Here is a 14,264-nt window from a genome sequence, read left to right as displayed (position 1 = left end):
ACAATCTAGGTTGGGTATGCAAACATTCCGCTTTGCATCACTTTCTTACCATTTGGGCTTGTAAATGCAAACTCAATGTATTCATAGTTCATTGTATGAGTCCCAATTGAATATAACCATTAAACCCCTAATACTACATGGGAGTATGGAAAATCCAGAACAAAGAAGTTATATGTAATCATTTAGTTTCCCATTGTTAGACTCATATTAGGAACTATTTTCGTGCATGGCATGTCGTTGTGCTGATTCTTCTGAGGAATCAAATCTATAAATCCTCCAAATTCTTTAGTTAGCAATCCTCTTCTAGATACAAATTCTACATCAATGAAGTTGTCAGAGGCCCCACCATCAATCAACAAGTCACCATTTTCCTTTGTATGGTGCCCCTGATCGAAAGAGTGTGGTATCTTGGGACCCCTGTAAAACAGGTAATAATCCCTTCCTAGGTCTCCTTTTGTATTGCCCCCATACCTTGTGATTCTCCCTGATCCGGCTTTGGCTTCTTTTCTTTGTCTTCACTGTCAGATAAATAATTCAATATCATGGGCCTTTCCCTTAGTAAACTAATGCCATGGTGCCTAAGATTCCTGACAAGAGAAGAATAACCAGCTTCTCCTGAGATCCTTCCTTGTTTCATTATCCAACTTTCTCTTCCCTGACGACTCCCTTTGCTGCTACTTGACCTCCTTTCCCCTTTGAGGAATAGTTGGTTTGTGTAGGCATCTACCCTTGGGTACTGCATATTTCATATCACTTTCTCTGCTAATTGCGTCTTGCAAGGTCACGTGTCGGTAGGCTTTCACCCAACCTCGCAGGGGTTCTAAAAACCATTCTATGAACAACATGACCATCTGATCCATTGAGATGTTAGTGACCATTATTGAAAGCCTCTGGAATTCAGTGCGATATAAGATTCAACACTTCCTATCTGTTGGAGTTGGGTTAGCTCCTAGAAGTACAGCTTAGGGTTCGTCCTATCAAATCTCTCTATCAATCTCCATGTGAATTTTGTACAAGAGATTATGTTTTCATCTCCTAGAGTGATCATCCCATGTTGCCACCATTCATGTGCTTCTCCATCAAGATGAAGCGTGCCATATTTAGTGGAATCTTTCTCATGCATGGCATTAAGCTACAAATATGTATCCAGCTTCTGCACCCACGATCTTGCAAAACACTTTGTTGATCCATCAAAGTAGGGAAGAGTTACTTTACCCACATCATTTTCCAAATTTGGGCTTAACTTAGAGCCCCCATATATTGTTTCCTTCCTTTGTTGTTTTCTCCTCATGAAATAATATTCAGTGGTGGTTAAATTTTCTTTCACGTTGGTGGGAAATGCATCATATTCCTTCATCCAAGTTGTGACTATCTCCACAATTCGTGAAGGATATTCTTTCTTCCTAGAGGAATCATCCAAGAATCGAGGCATGGTTGATCTGCTAAATGGGGTTTCTTCGATTGTTAGCATGTTCATGTGATGGATCGTCCCGAGCTGGATGAGAGCCACCTTCCCCATTATTCCTTTGTAGGTTAGGTTTCTCGCTCTAGAATTTGAGAAGTTCCACAATTGTGTCTTCAGTGGCAACGATCTTTTGTAATTCCTCGTCAAGCTTCGTACTTTGGTCATCACCCATTGGTTCGTCTAGCTCTTCTGACTCTCCCTAGTCCTTACTGATGATCTTTTTATTTTTTCCTCCTTGACCTCTAACCTTTCTTCCTTTCCAATTGATAGCAAACCTTTTTTGTTTAGATTTCCTAGGTATCCCACATCTTGCCAAGATTGTGGCTCTGATACCACTGTAATATTCTCGAGTCTAAATATCCTAGAATTTCACAAAAAAAACCAATGAGCACACTTTAACTTAAAAGATAGAATAATAATATTGACACAAAGCAATAAAAAAATGAGCATTTTATTAATGAATATGGTGGATCCACATTTATTCTCCAACATGAATAATTGAAGGAAAAATAAAATAATATCAAGCAATGAACAGAACAATTCCACAACATATAGAATTTAATTCGCCAAACCAATTATAATCAAGGCATAATTCCTACTTACTCCATAAGTAATCGGTCCAAAGCATGGGGGAATTAATTCAAATTTCCCTTGTCCAAGAAATGATTCAAATAGGCGAGTGGTCACCCAAGCAATGATGTGCTCAAGTAAGTAATCGATCCTTACTTCAAATGGCGCACGACTATTAAGGTTTCACACTCCTCTACAAACCACTGCAACATACTTGGGACTGTATTGCGTCCCTAGTTGCGTTGTCATGACCCGTTGGCATTACCCTCTAGCATGCATCTCAGCAAGTGGCATGGTCAGTGATGGGCCTGTAGCCTTCCAAAGCGAACACTCCTTCTCATGTTACCTCTTGGGTTTCCAAATGGTGGATCAGCTCCTGCAAGTTGGTGGATCATAGCTCCACAGTCTCTCATGACATTCCTTCAATTGGACAACATTATCAATGGCTCCTTGATCCCTCTGACGAGGACTGGTGCACCCTAAAACCCTCAATCTTCGACCCACGATCCTATGGTGACTTCAAACTATGTCCTTCATCTTCAAACTCTGATTCACAATTTTTCTTGCTTGTGATTCGCTGCCTAGTGCCTCACCTTTTAATGGTGTTGCCAATTTGTCCAACCTTTGAGAACATACCCCTCGGTAGCTTGAGATCATATTCACACTCCCTCCTTTCGATATCAACATTGGCAAATGTGATCAACAATACCACGATGCCATTGGAAACCCCTTCAGTGAGCATGGATCCTCACCTACAATCAATTGTACATGACTTTTAGCAATTATAATAAATAGTCTCGCTTCTGCAGAGAAACTCATGAAATAGATACCCTTACTCACAAAATACGGAACAAATGAACCCTTAACTAGAAATGAGAAAATATTGAGCCAACTAAGGTGATTTCCATAACCACTAAAACTAAATTTGCTAACTAGGTTGCGGCTTAACCCTAACTGAAGCTAGTTTGAAGGATCTCATCTGAAACTCTTCCTCCTTGAAAACTCACCTGAGCCTTCACTTGAGATGTTAGGAGAAATTATCCAAATCTATGTCTTGCTCTTGATCTGCCTCCTTTTAAATTTGGGTGGCTAGAAAGAAACTATGGGAAATTACCTTGTGTGGATAATTGATGCATGAGCATTTAGCCCAAGGAAAATCATTGTAAATAGTAGACATAGGGGGTCATGCATTTTAGGAAATAGCTTTCCTAAGTCTCAATTCAAGGTAATAATTAGGCTCTTAAGTGATTTAATTAGATAATGGGAGAATATGTAAATGCTCTCAAAATAAATAAATGAGAACATGAGTGGTAGAAGTCAAATCCAACTCTCTAGGAGCAAGAGAGAGCTTTTAGGAATTAATTAGAGAGATATGGACCATTGAGCTGATAAGGAGACTTTTCTGCTTTAAAATAGAGGGAAAAGATGGCGTGGATAAAGTATGCCACATATGTATGCATGTAGCAAGCTTTAGGGCTTTATTTGAGTGATTTAAGGAAAGGATGGAATCAGTAATCCAATCCAAGTTTCCATATAAGCATATGTAAGCCTACGGGTAGAGAAGAGGCCACGAATAGTGGAAATCAGGCCTGTGTGTGCAAGTCTGAGGTGTCTCAGGTGTAATCTGTGATTTTTTATTAATATATGCAGAGTTTTCTTAACTATGTTAGAACGTATGAAATGCATGTTCTATGATTGTTTATGGTGTGAAACTGCAGGTTTGCAATAATTGTAGGAAAACACAGTCCAAGGCAAAGCACAGAGAGGAGAATGATTCAAAAAATCATAATGGAACATCAAATCCCATTAAAGCATCAGAGCGGTGCTCTGGAGTGAAAGAGAAGTTCAGAGTTCAAGGAATTGAGTTCAGAGGAGTAGTTAAGCTGTGGAACGGAATAACCAGAACCTTTGAAGAAAACCTTTGAGGAGAAGCTAAAATATGGAAAACTGAAGACTTAGCAGGAAACCAAGTAAACTGAAGAGCAACGAATCAGAATACTAGTTTACAGGAACTATTTGATCACATGGATCAACGATCCAGATGATTTCTTTGAAGAAGGAGGCAAAGCATTGCATCAGCAGGATTATTCTTGGAGAATAAGTCTCGCAACGTAAATCCCTGTTTACACTGAAAAATTAGTGCAAAACACAATCGGAAGTATGTTCCAGATGTGAATTATTATAGAGACCAATTTATATCATTATCAAGTCTGGAGAACCAGTCAGAACGATGGTTTTAAGGCACCAATACCTATTATAATGGAACACCGATACGCCGATAGCGATTAAGTGCTAATTGGCAATCAGAGGTTCGGAAATCAGGAATCAGCATTCGGAGCTGGCGGAGATCAGAGAAATTGTGTGGGAATAGTGGTGAATGGACCCAAAGATATTTATAGTCGTGGTTGTAATGAATTTGAAATCCAATATAAGGTTTCGGAGCAGAGTCATCCGTGTAATTCCTGTGTATTCTTTATAATCACGATAAAGTGTTGCGAGCCTTTTAAGGCTTAAACGATATGATAGTCATATCTGAGTCAAGAGAGGGGTGATGGTTCATATATGTATGACCGTTGGGTAGCCGATAGCGATTTCGATAGAGTTTTTAACCTCGGGATATGTGCAAAGGCTGTATTAAGGCAAAATGGTTGTTTGTGAAGTTTCCCTTGTAAACATATGTTTCCTTTGTAAATGAGTTAAGAAGGGAAAAAGCGCCGATAGTGCAATTCGTGTGATATAGCATATATTAACCAAGATTTAGAAGGGGAAGGTTATATATGCGTGGATAAAAGGATTTAAAAGGTTCTAAAGTGTTCATATAATCCTGATATGAGTTTAGCAGGGTGATTGAAGTTCCTATGCACAACAACTGATGAATGGGCCGTGACCATTTAAGATCTGAAAATTTGACTCCATTGTAGAGTTAAATGACCTGGGATAGTTGAGAATGCATTATTGTGATAAATTCATTTTGTGGGCATGTGCGGTTGTTACCTTTACCCTACAACATTAGTGGTATCAGAGTAGAAGTTTGTACCAGAGCAGATTTGTAATCTAAAAAAGCAGAACTTTTGAAGTTCTTGGGAGACTGTAGCATTCCAGTAGAGGCTTGGAGTTAACAGGAATAGAGAATTCCTTGAAGGAAAGAGAAAGCAAGATTTCTTAATGTAAGTTCTCAAGGAAAGAGGTCTTGAGGAACAAAATAGAGGACAATCCATTCAAAGTGTAGAAGAATAGATGAAACAAGATCATGATGAGATCTTGAAGGTGAGGTAATGTGTTCTGTTTCCACTTAAGAATGTGTGTTTTATACTAATGCACAGGTGACAGCAAGAGAAGCTGTGAGAGAAGAACCAGGTGAGTTCTTGAGGACAAAGTAAGGAGAATACTCTAGAAGAAGAAGTGGTAGTGAACTTGAAGAATCCAACAAGAGATTGGATAGAGAGGACAACTAAAGTGTTCTCAAGAGAGAGTGAGAGATTGCAGAAGCCTAGAAGGAGAAAAGGTGTTTCTCAAGAGAAGGTTCCAAATAGAGGACCCGTGCTTACCAAAATACTGAGTGAGGAGAGCTTAGTGAGGTAAGACTGCATCCAGGAGGACTAGTTGTTGTAGAGGCTTGTTACAGAGGAGCTCATGAAGAAAGAAGAGAAGAAGATGACTACTGATAGTCATAGCAGAGGCTCAGAGAGACGACATAATAGAAGATATGAGAAGAAGGATGCCAAAATAGATGGCAAGAGGATGAGTCAAGAATAAATTGTCAAAGAGGTTGTTGAATTAAAAGAACAACTTAATGCATTAAGGAGAATGCTTGAAGAATGCCAGAGACTAGGATGGGTCTTGAGGAAGAAGCCAGTGGAATGGCATGAGGTGTAAAGAAGGCTACAACAAAAGCAAGTAAAGTGGATGAAGGAAAAACTCAAGGAAGTTGAGTTAGAAATGGAAGAATCCATTTGTGAACTAGAATAAGGAGAATTTCTGGGAGAAAGTGAAGATGAAGACTTGAAGACTAAAACTTCAAGTGAGACCAAAAGGTCTGATGATTCTAAATTTGAAAATTTGTGTATGTTTTCAGGTGAATGACAATTGGCTGATATTGTCATGAAGAAGGAAAAAGACCAGCAGAATCAAAATTATGTTCTAGAAGAAGATGAGGTAGATAGATCGCATATACAGTTGGAGGAAGATGTCCAACAACCAAGTGAAGGGCTTGAGGAGATTGAAGAAGAGACAATCGCAGAATTTCTAAATCATATGAATGATTTAGAAGAGCAAGGATATATGATGGCTGAACCATCAAGTGAGACCATAGGGTCTTATATTTTTAAAATTGATAGTTTGTGTATGATGGCAGATATTGTAGGAGAAAAGCAGCCATTCGAAGATATCTTCAGAGAAGATAAACAGCAAGGGACTGAAGGCAAACTGGAGGAAGATACTATGTTAGCTAAAAACATAGTAAAGGATCATCAATTCACTATGACGATAGGCACAGTGGAGATAGCCATGGAAACTATTGAGACAGAAAGTAGGGAAGGACATCTAATAAAAGATATTAAGAAGGAGGAACCCTATGTAAAGGATTTAACCTTGGGAAAAGGAACACTAACAAAGGAGTGTTTTGAATGGGATGAACAGTCTTTTGAAGATGTCGAAAGTTTGGAGGAGTACTCTAGGAGAACAGAGTATAATGGAGAAGACCTCTTGAATGAGGGAAGTAGTGATTTGCTACAGCAGAAAGACCTTGAGAGTAAAAGGGTCAAAGGAAGACAATATTTTAATAATGTAACACAACATGAGAAGGATGAAGCTAGAAGAAGAGAGCATTATGATGAAGTGCTTGCTAAGTGTGAAGAGGAGATTAAACTTCTAGAGAAACTGATGAGAGAACCTGACAGTAGAACAGAAGCTACAGTTATAGTTTCTCAAGAAGAAGATGTGTCTCAAGTAGCGATGGAGACAGAAAGATGCAATAATTTGTCTGCAGGTTCATTAAAAAGCATGAATGAGTATGAGTATGTGATCAGAGAGATTGAGCAGAGGTTGTTTGAATATGGTAAAGAGGTAGTAGGAATAAAACAATTTCAAAGTGAAGATAACTAGCAATAGGTTAAAGGAGGAGAAGTTCACTACTGTGAACCCCAGCAGGAAGACATCATTAGAACAAATTGTGTGAAAGATAGACTAACTAACAGTCTCATGAATCCTACTGAGAATTTGAATCAACATATTGATGTGTTAACACAGGGGAAGGAAGAAATTGAGTAGCAAACTGAATTTTTCCCAAGGAAAGATAAGGCACAATAGCCTTATGTTTTTTATTTTAACAAGTTTTTTTTGAGTGCAGGTTTTGCTGCAAATGCTGGAGGAGATTTGGCACAAGTGAACAGCAAAATAAAGATGGAAGAAGGAGATTATGTGGAAGAATTCAATCCATGGAGAAGAGAAATTAATTTGCTAGAAAGAATGTTCAACAGTCATGATTCAATCATGAAAGAGGGTAAGGATGATAGGAACGCAACAAGTAAAGCAAAAGTGGCAGCAAGCCAAGCAGGAGTCAGCACAGGAGTCAGTAAAGCGACCAAAGCAAAAGAGGAGGCAATGTCTATAGCAAAAGTGAAGGCAATGTATACAATGGCAACAAGCAAAGCCAACCTAGAAGACAACATCAACAACTTGGAACACAAAAGAAGAGAAATAAGTAAGGAGTAGAATATGGACTAGCCCAAAGATATGTTGGACATAGAAATTGAAGAAATGTGGGAGCTGATGATGAAGCAGACCAAATGGAGAAAAATGGTAACAACAACAAGAAAGGTCAATTAGATGTTGAAGCTGATTGGCAAGAAGAAGAACATGGAGCAAAAGATAATAGACATACAACAACAACAAAGGAACAAAGCATCTGGATAGTTACAGAACAAAGTATGGGATCCAGGAAGACAAAGATCAAAAGACACATGATCAAGAGATCATGAATATTTTCTACTTTGGGAGTCTGATGCAAGAGGGTTCAATCCAAGGAAAATATTTGTAAATAGTAGACATAGGGGGTCATGCATTTTAAGAAATAATTTTTCTAAGTCTCAAGTCAATGTAATAACTAGGCTTTTAAGTGATTTAATTAGATAATGGGAGAATATGTAAATGCTCTCAAAATAAATAAATGAGAACATGAGTGGTAGAAGTCAAATCCAACTCTCTAGGAGCAAGAGAGAGCTTTTAGGAATTAATTAGAGTAGATATGGACCATTGAGCTGATAAGGAGACTTTTCTGCTTTAAAACAGAGGGAAAAGATGGAGTGGATAAAGTATGCCACATATGTATGCATGTAGCAAGCTTTAGGGCTTTATTTGAGTGATTTAAGGAAAGGATGGGATCAGTAATCCAATCCAAGTTTCCATATAAGCATATGTAAGCCGACAGGCAGAGAAAAGGCCACGAATAGTGGAAATCATACCTTTGTGTGTGAGAATGGGGTGTCTCGAGTGTAATATGTGCTTTTATATTAATATATGCAATTTTTTTTTACTATGTCAGAATGTATGAAATGCGTGTTCTATGATTGTTTATGGTGTGAAACCACAGGTTTGCAATAATTGTAGGCAAACACAGTGGAAGGCAAAGCACAGAGTTGGGAACGATTCAGAAAATTGTAATGGACCATCAAGTCCCATTGAAGGATCAGAGTGGTGCTCTGGAGTGAAAGAGAAGTTGAGAGTTCAAGGAATGGAGTTCAGAGGAGTAGTTGATCTGCGGAACAGAATAACCGGAGCCTTTGAAGAAAACCTTTGAGGAGAAGCTAAAATATGGAAAACTGAAGACTTAGCGAGAAACTAAGTAAACTGAAAAGTGAGGAATCAGAATACTAGTGCACAAGAACCGTTTGATCACATGGATCAACAATCCAGATGATTTATTTGAAGGAGGCAAAGCATCGCGTCAGCGGATTATTCTTGGAGAATAAGTCTCGCAACCTAAATCCCTGTTTACACTGACAAATTAGTGCAAAACATAGTCAGAACTAAGTTCCAGACATGAATTATTATAGAGATCGATTTATAGCATTATCGGGTCTAGAGAACCAGTCGGATCGACAGTTTGAAGGCACCAAGGCCTAGTATAATGGAATGTCGATACACCAATAGCGATTAAGCACTAATTGACAATCGGAGGTTCGAAAATCGGGTGTCGATGTTCGGAGCTAGCGGAGATTGGAGAAATAGTGTGGGAACAGTGGTGAATAGAGCCGATGATATTTATAGTCGTGGTTGTAATGAATTTGAAATCTGCTATAAGTTTTCAGAGCAGAGTCCTCCGTGTAATTCTTGTGTATTCTTTATAATCACGATAAGGTGTTGCGGGCCTTTTAAGGCTTAAACAATCTGATAGTCATATCGGAGTCAGGAGAGAGGTGATGGTTCATATATGTATGACCGTTGGATAGCCGATAGTGATTATGATAGAGGTTTTAACCTTGGGATATGTGCAAAGGCCGTATTAAGGAAATACTATTGTTTGTGGAGTTTCCCTTGTAAACATATGTTTCCTTTGTAAATGAGTTAAGAAGGGAAAAAGCACTGATAGTGCAATTAATGCAATCTAACATATATTAACCAATATTTAGAAGGGGAAGGTTATATATGCATGGATAAAAGGATTTAAAAGGTTCTAAAGGGTTCATATAATCCCGATAGGAGTTCAGCAGGGTGATTGAAGTTCCTATGCATAGGAACTAATGAATGGGCCATGACCAATTAAGGTCTAAAGATTTGACTCCGTTGTAGAGTTAAATGACCTGGGACAGTTGAGGATGCATTATTGTGATAAATGCATACTGTGGGTATGTGCGGGTGTTACCTTTACCCTGTACCAATAATTACCTCAAGCCAAAACCATTAGCTCATATATATCTATCTATATATATATATATATCTATATATATAATATATGTATTTGATCACAGTTGAACCGATTTAATCTATAATTGGTTCAATTAACTATTTATTAGTTTGGTTTTTTTAGATTTAGGTTTAGCATGATGATTTTGGTGATTCTAGTTATAGAAAAAATAAAGTCTCCCTTTATTATATTTTTTTCAATATTTTGATTTATCAAATTATTTTCAATAGTATGCACATCTAATTGATAAAGTTATACTCAAATATAAAGAATTGAAATATTATTATTTATTTTAGATAAAGTTACACACAAATATAAAGAATTGAAATATTAGTATTATTATTATTTTATTAAAATTTAAATATGTAACATTTTACTTCCTTACATTCTAAGAAAAATAACATCTTCGATTTCTATAGACTAAACTTTATAAATTTAAAAGAAATATTTGATTATTGGGCCGAGTGGCACTACAACAGATTATATGAGGGAGATATTGTCACATAATGTAGCATTACATTAAAAAATATTAAAAAATTATGAGGGAGATGTTGTAACGTAACAACCAAGTATATGAGGGAGATGTTGTTACGTAATATATCACTACATTAAAAAATATTAAAAAAATATGGGGGAGATGTTGTCACATTAAAAAATATTATGTAACGTTACATTACATTAACAATAAATATTAAAAAAAAATATGAAGAAAAAATTTTAAAAAATATCTTTGTAGGGTAATATATATTGTATATGCTAAAGATATGAGTAACGTTACTTTAAAATAAAAAAATTAATTAAAAAATAAAAATGTGTCGGCTAATATCAACAAAATTAATTATTTCGTAATAATAATCAAGTAAATTTCAGGTTTTCGATTGTAGGAAGGTAAACTCAATATAAAGGAAGGTGCTCAACAAAATTAGTAGGAGTGAGGGGAAATATTGAGTAGAATGTAATATTTATGGTGGGGTGTGAACTGAAATATTATGTAAAATTTAATAATATTACATTTTAATTAGTATTTCTCCCTACCTCTCGCCACTATTTATTAGGTGGGGTGGTTATAAATATTGGTTAACATATAATATTATAATATTATATTTTATGTAATCAATATATTTGTAACAATTAATATAGATGTTTTCCATCTATCAATTTAATTAATAAAGGGATAAAAACTTAAAATTTACAATATGACAAGATTTTTAATCATGAATATTTACCATGGATATTATTAATTTCTAAGTAGATTTTTTTACAATACCATGGGTCATCTAGACTTTTATTTATTATGTTACGGATCTAGGATTTTAATTGTTACAATACCATGGGTCAATACCACATGCCCAAAAAAAATAACTTATTTAAAAATAAAAATATTTTACAAATATTTTTTTTTAATTTAATTTTATAACATTTTTTAATTAAATCTAAGAGAAAAATGGTTATAATTACTATTGAGCTATATCTAAATCCTCCATCCTCATGACTACTAACAATATTTTCATAGAGATTAAATGGAGGTTTTAATATATTAGAAAGTCAGAATACTTTTATATATACATACGTGAAATTATACAATATAAATAATATTATTGTTAACTAGGATAGATGAATCTTAACCAAGGATCCAAGCCAAGTGAGAAAGAAAAATGATTAACATTGATAGAGGAAATATAGCGTGTAATTCTTTTAATTTTTTTATTATTGTATTTTCTTTAACATGATTGATCCAAAATATAGGTTTAATATTTTACAACCAATTATGTTATTTTATTAATTTAGATATTTTCTTAAATACGATACAATGGGATGATATTTAAGAAAGAGAGTGAGATGGAAGGGGGAATAGAGTGTGGGAGAGAGGCATAGAGGTGAGACACACTGTGACAGAGAGAAAGGAAGAGAGAGGGGAGGGGGAGACAAGCGAAGAGAGAGAAAAGGAGTGGATAAAGATAGGGAAAGAAGGGGAAAAGAGAGATAGTGAGACATAGATATGGAGGGGGGAGAGAGGGAGAGAGAGAGAAGGAGAGAATGAGGGAGATTGTGACAGAGTTAGAGGGTGGAGAGGGAGTCTGTGTATGATGGGGGGGATAGGAGGGAGGTGGAAGATAAGGGGAGAGAGAGGAAGGAAAAAGAGAGAGGACTTGAGAGAGAGGAGAGAGAGAGGGGGAGAAAGAGATGAAGTTGTAAGGGAATAATGACATAGAGAGATAAAGGTGGAGAGGACTGGCAAGGGAGAGATGGAGAGTCGGAGAGAAAGAGAGAGAGAGAGAGAGAGAGATAAGGAGAGAGAGTGTATGTGCTTTTTGGATGAGAAGGAGATACAATGAAAGATAAAGATATAGATGGGGTGGGGGAGGCAATAGAAGAGAGAGGCAAAGAGAGGGAGTGAGAAAGAGGGATAGATGGGAGATATATATATATATATATATATATATATATATATATAGAGAGAGAGAGAGAGAGAGAGAGAGAGAGAGAGAGAAGGGGAAGAGATAAAGAGGGAAAGGAAGAGGGAGAGATAGATGGATTGATAGATAGATATGGGGTAGAGAGAGAGAGCGTGACATATGTTTAAGGGGTTGAGATAGAGATACAAATAAGGAGAGATGTAGGGAGGTATAAATATAGATGGCATGGGGAGAGAGGAAGGAAGAGAAAGATAGAGAAAGTTAGAGAGGTGGATAGAGTGAGACAAGGGAGAGAGGGAGGGAAAGAGAGAGAAGGAGAGGGGGAGGTAGATAGACACAGAATGGAAGGTAGAGAGAGAGGGAAGAAGAAAGAGCCCCATAGAGACAAACACAGACATATAATCTACACCTACAAAGTCATGAATATTTTAGATTTTCACTAAAATAGATGTATTGATTTCAATGTAGTTTTTGATTTCTAATCCTATTTGATCACATGCACTATATGCATTGCTTTCAATGTAGATGCTGATTTATAATTCTATTTAATACCTTACACTAGATGCATTGATTTCAATGTCTATGTGGATTTCTACTCCTATTTGATCGCTTGCACATGATGCATTGGTTTTAGTGTAGATATTGATTTATAATCCTATTTGATTGCTTGCACTAGACGCATTGATTTCAGTGTAGATGTCAATTTCTAATCATATTTAATACCTTACACTGGATGTATTGATTTTAGTGTAGATGTTTATTTTTACTCATATTTGATTGCTTACATTAGATGCATTGGTTTCAGTGTAGATATTGATTTCTGCTCCTATTTGATTGCTTGCACAAGATGTATTGGTTTTAGTGTAGATATTGATTTCTAATCCTATTTAATCACTTGCACTAGATGCATTGATTTTAGTGTAGATGTCAATTTCTAATCATATTTATTACCTTACACTAGATGCATTCATTTCAACGTAGATGTTGATTCCTACTCATTTGATTTCTTGCATTAGATGCATTGGTTTCAATGTAGATATTGATTTCTAATCCTATTTTATTTCCTGCACTAGATGCATTGATTTTAGTATAGATGTTGATTTCTAATCCTATTTGATTGTTTGCACTAGATGCATTGATTTCAGTGTAAGCACATCTCTACCTCCCCCATCTATATCTCTATGTCCCATTGTCTCTCCTTCTCTATCTCTCTCTCTCTCCATTCCTCCCTTTCCCTTGCCCCTCTCCTTCTTCCCCTTCTCTCTCTCTTTAACCTTTCTCTCTCCATATATATATATATATATATATATATATATATATATATATCTTCCTCCCTCTGTGTCTTTGCCTCTCCCTTATTCTCTCTCCCCGCCCCATCTATATCTTTATATCCCCTTGTCTCCCCTTCTCAACCCCAAAACACACACACACACTCTCAATGTAAGCACATAAAAATTATTCAACTTTAAATACAATACTCTAACTTGCATCCTAAATAAAATGTTTGCTTACCCCAAATGTTTGCTTCTTGAAACTATAAAATATTTATAATTGGGTACATTCTTATTATTCCCATTTTCCATCTTTCAACATTGTTAATTCTTTTTCATTCAAATGCAGTAATAGAAAATTACTACCATTGAAACTTATTTGGGGTTTAACACTCCATAAGTCGTAATGATCAACTTTCAAGAAAACTAATATTAATATTAGAGAGCAATAGAGATAAGGTGTGTTGTTTACTATAGTAGCTCGAGTTAAATATTTGAATGATCTATGATTCCAACTACTTTTTTCATATGATCGATATGAGAAAATGGAAAAAATAATAGGTGTGACAATAGGAACAGTAGAAGAAAATAGTTTTAGATTGAGGTGTGACAATATGAACATTAGAAGAAAATAGTTT

The sequence above is a fragment of the Pinus tabuliformis genome, chromosome 9 (genome assembly GCF_031772625.1).
Source record: "Pinus tabuliformis cultivar Carrire ecotype Pingquan chromosome 9, CPIR1, whole genome shotgun sequence".
In the NCBI taxonomy this organism is placed as follows: Eukaryota; Viridiplantae; Streptophyta; class Pinopsida; order Pinales; family Pinaceae; genus Pinus; species Pinus tabuliformis.
The sequence above is the reverse complement of the archived record's forward strand: the minus strand, read 5'-3'. Positions refer to the sequence as shown.